Source organism: Convolutriloba macropyga, unplaced genomic scaffold (genome assembly GCF_964194025.1).
Source record: "Convolutriloba macropyga unplaced genomic scaffold, txConMacr16.3 SCAFFOLD_5114, whole genome shotgun sequence".
Lineage (NCBI taxonomy): Eukaryota > Metazoa > Xenacoelomorpha > Acoela > Convolutidae > Convolutriloba > Convolutriloba macropyga.
Genome location: NW_027450292.1, coordinates 1 through 4,205, shown reverse-complemented (window position 1 = coordinate 4,205; position 4,205 = coordinate 1). Strand labels below are relative to the sequence as shown.

At 41.7% G+C, this 4,205-nt stretch overlaps 1 pseudogene; it reads left to right on the top strand.

Moving 5' to 3' along the window:
- The first annotated feature begins 343 nt into the window (after nucleotides 1-343).
- On the top strand, nucleotides 344-495 carry LOC142355765 (5.8S ribosomal RNA; annotated as a pseudogene).
- The last annotated feature ends 3,710 nt before the right edge of the window (nucleotides 496-4,205 follow it).

Below are 4,205 nucleotides of genomic sequence, written 5' to 3'. Positions count from 1 at the left end.
GCGCAGCATGTGAAAGGTATAGATAAAAGTTATCGTTGCAGTCAGTACTGTGTAGTTACTAGTAGCTGGATTTAAGCTCGAAGTGAGACACTGTTGGTGAAACTTCATCATGAGAACGTCACAAGCTGATCACGCTCTATGATATGACTAGTATTATGTTGCTTATAGTAGGCTAAGCGCAAGCCGAAACATCAACATGTGAAAGTCGTAGAATTTTGCGATCAAACTGTGGCTAGTACTTTGATGATGCTTGTAGCCAACCGAATTGGTTGAAAAGCCCAATAAGTAAGCTAACTTGGGAGAGCTTGTTGGAAACCAAATGCTACTAGATTGGTCCAAATACATCCTTCAACAGGGGATCACTTGGCTCGCTTTACGAAGAGGAGCACAGCTATATGTGTTAATTCGGTATGAATCGCAAGATTTGTTTACCGACCTCTCTAACGCAAAAGGCGGTCTCGGCTTCGGCTGTTGACTGCGTCCGATTCAGGGTTATATAACTCTCGATTGAACACATTGATGTTCTATTGTTGGTGCTTCCAATAAAATTGGAACACTTAAAGCAGAACCGATTCAAATAATAGCATTCTGATCAATGATTGCATTCCTTGATCAAGAACTGCTGGAGTCATTGTGATGGCGAATTTTCTTCATAAGAAAATTGCAAAGAGACGGAACTTAATGAGACTAGTATTATGTTGTTTCTAGTAAGCGGAAGCTGAAACAGCAACATGTGAAAATCAAGTTTTGTTCAATGATCTCGAGGCGATAAGTACTATGAAGCAACTAGTAGCCTAAGCATGACTCAGATTTGAGACAGTCAAAAAGACTGGCGAAACTTCTTCACATGAAAGTTACATAGAGAACTACAAATGTATACAGCGAGTATTATGTTGTTTCTAGTAGGCGAAAGCTGAAACATCAACATGTGAAAGTTGTCTGCAAACTGTAGAACGATATGTGATTAGTACTGTGCTGTTACTAGTAGCCAGTCTGACTGTAGAAGCCAAGACAAAGGGAAACTAATGCATCTGAAAAGGACAAGTTATGGAAAGGTATGCACGATAAGTATTATGTTGTTTCTAGTAAGCGGCAGCTGAAACATCAACATGTGAACGTCGTTGTGTACAGTAACCTAGAACTATATAGTCCTTAGTAACGTGCATTTACTAGTACCTGTAATTGGTATTCAGACTCAGGCAGTTTGGAATAGTTTGGCAAAGATGCACCAGAGAAAACTGGGATTTGATACAGAAATTGTTGAATACAAGTATTATGCTGCTTCTAGTAGGTTGAATCCGAAACATCAGCATGTGAAAATTGAAAACATTTCTGGTTCGAATTGTCACAAGTATTTGGTGATCTGAGTAGCCAAACTCACTACAACGCCAATTGAAGGCAAAAATTCTCAACGGGAAAAGCTATTCTCATTGAATGAGCTAACAAGACGAGTATTATGTTGCTTCTAGTAGGCGAAAGCCAAAACATCAACATGTGAAAGTCTTGCTGAACAAATTTAATGTTGTTGAGCTCAGTACCGTGTGAATTAGTAGCCATAATTGGCGAGCGAAAATTGAACTGGCGAAACTTCGTCTTTGGAAAATTGCAGATGCCGAGCACTTATTTTGCAACGAGTATTATGTTGACTGTAGTAAGCGAAAGCCGAAACAGCAACATGTGAAAGCTGTTGAAATTTGTGGTCATTTTGCAATAAGTACAAGGAGTGTAACTAGTAGCCAGGTCAAAATTTGGGATAAGAATGAGCAAAAATTCTGCATGAGAACAGTTGAAATTATGAAACTAAATTACAAAGACTAGTATTATGTTGTTTCGAGTACGCGAAAGCGGAAACATCAACATGTGAACGTTTGTAACGAAGTTTCGTTAATTTTCAGCCTAGTACTGAGCAAGAACGAGTAGCCTCATCTCCAATCCCACGCAAAATGTAGTGAAATATGTGAGTGAACCTTATTCACGGTGAGGGTTTCCCGAGGTCTGTATTGCAGCGAGTATTATGTTGCTTCTAGTAAGCGAAAGCTGAAACAACAACATTTGAAAGTTGGAATTATGACTGAATGGAAACTTCGACCTGTGTTTGATAGTAGTAGCGAACAAAACTGCTGAATCGGTTTCTGTCTCATATTGGTCAGTGAACCAATTAAGAGACAATCAACTACATAACCTGAATTGGGCGAGAGAACCCCCTTAACTTAAGCATATCAGTAAGGGGAGGAAAAGAAATCAACTGAGAATCCCTTAGTAATGGCGAATGAACAGGGAAAAGCTCATCGGGAAGAGAAATGGCAACATTTCTCGGTGTCCGGTATGGTTTGATGCTAGACTGGTGAATTTGTCCTGATGTCTACTGGAAAGTAGCATCAAAGAAGGTGAAAATCCTGTAAAGGTCATTTTCGATACCAGTCATAATGGCTCATTCCTATGAGTAGAGTTGTTTGAAAGTGCAACTCGAAGCTGGAGATATGTCTCTCCAAAAGCTAATTATAAAGCGAGACCGATAGTAAACAAGTACCGTGAGGGAAAGTTGAAAAGCACTCTGAAGAGAGAGTGAAAAGTACGTGAAACTGTTGAAGGGGAACTGGAGTGAGCGTTACCATACTCAATGCCTTGATATTATATTCTCGGCTACCGAGTAGTGTAGTTGTCGTCTTTTGGCAAATCTTGTTAATGAATCGAGCAGAAGTTTTCCTCGGAATTCTTCTTGTTGATTCTAAACAAAATGAGATAAATTGATCTTGATTGCCTGTCTGACCTCAACTTCCTATTCAATGCTCTCTACAGCCCGTCTTGAAACACGGACCAAGGAGTGTGAGTTGCTTGCAAGTGTTGTCGCTCATTGAAAGCGCACACGCGAAATGAAAGTGAACAGTGTAATTTTTATGAATTGCACTACTTTGTGTGGTGAGGGCGCCGATTCGGTGTCCCGCAACCACGGACGGTTTTGCTCTTATTGCATGACTGATCCAGAGCAAGTAGCACACGACCCGAAAGATGGTGATCTATGCTTGGGCAGGGCGAAGCCACGGGAAACCATGGTGGAAGCCCGAAGCGGTTCTGACGTGCAAATCGATCGTCTGACCTGAGCATAGGGGCGAAAGACTAATCGAACCATCTAGTAGCTGGTTTCCTCCGAAGTTTCCCTCAGGATAGCAAAAGCTTGAGCAAGATTGAAAAATCTTCGCAAAGCAATTTCATCGGTTAAAGCGAATGATTAGAGGAATGGGGGAAAATTTTTCCTTCACCTATTCTCAAACTATAAATCGGTGAGATGTCCTTGTGACTTAATTGCACTTGGACTATGAATGCAAGCTTTTTGTGGGCCGCTTTTGGTAAGCAGAACCGGCGATGTGGGATGAACCAAAAGTTGGGTTAAGGCGCCTAACTACTTGCTCATGAGTCACCACAAAAGGTGTTGATTGATACTGACAGCAGGACGGTGGTCATGGAAGTTGAAATCCGCTAAGGAGTGTGTAACAACTCACCTGCCGAATCAATCAGCCCTGAAAATGGATGGCACTAGAGCTCGTGGCCTATACCCAACCATGAATATCAATATCTAACGCAAGTTAGATTAGAGAAAAAGAGCCTCACCAGCTCAAAAATGATATTCATGTGTAGGAGGACACATTGATTGCGCTAAAGTATGCACGCAAGTGTATGCGCGAAGCGATCAATGGAGCAGATCTTGGTGGAAGTAGCAAGTACTCAAATGAGAACTTTGAGGACTGAAGCGGGAAAGGCTTTCATGTGAACAGCGTTTGCACATGAGTTAGTCGATTCTAAAAGACAGGCTAATGCCAAAGTCTTGAATAGTGGTTTCTTGAAAACTGCTGAGTCTCGAAAGAGCATCGGGTTAAAATTCCCGAACTTACTCTCCTGGCATTGAGACGGCAACGTCATTGAGGTCGAACTTTGTCATTGGGACCTTGGGGAAGAGTTATCTTTTCTTTATAACACGTTGTAGAGTCCTTGGAATTGATTCAATCAGAGATAAGGCTCGAAGCGTGCAAGAGCACAGCAGCATTTGCTGTGTCCCAATTGTTCCTGGTGGCACATAAAAGTTTGGCTTAGCAGATGTCAGGAGAGTGAATCGTACCGATTACCGCATCAGGTCCCCAAGGTGAAAAGCCTCTGGTCTTGGAACAGTGTAGATAAGGGAAGTCGGCAAAATAGATCCGTACCTTCGG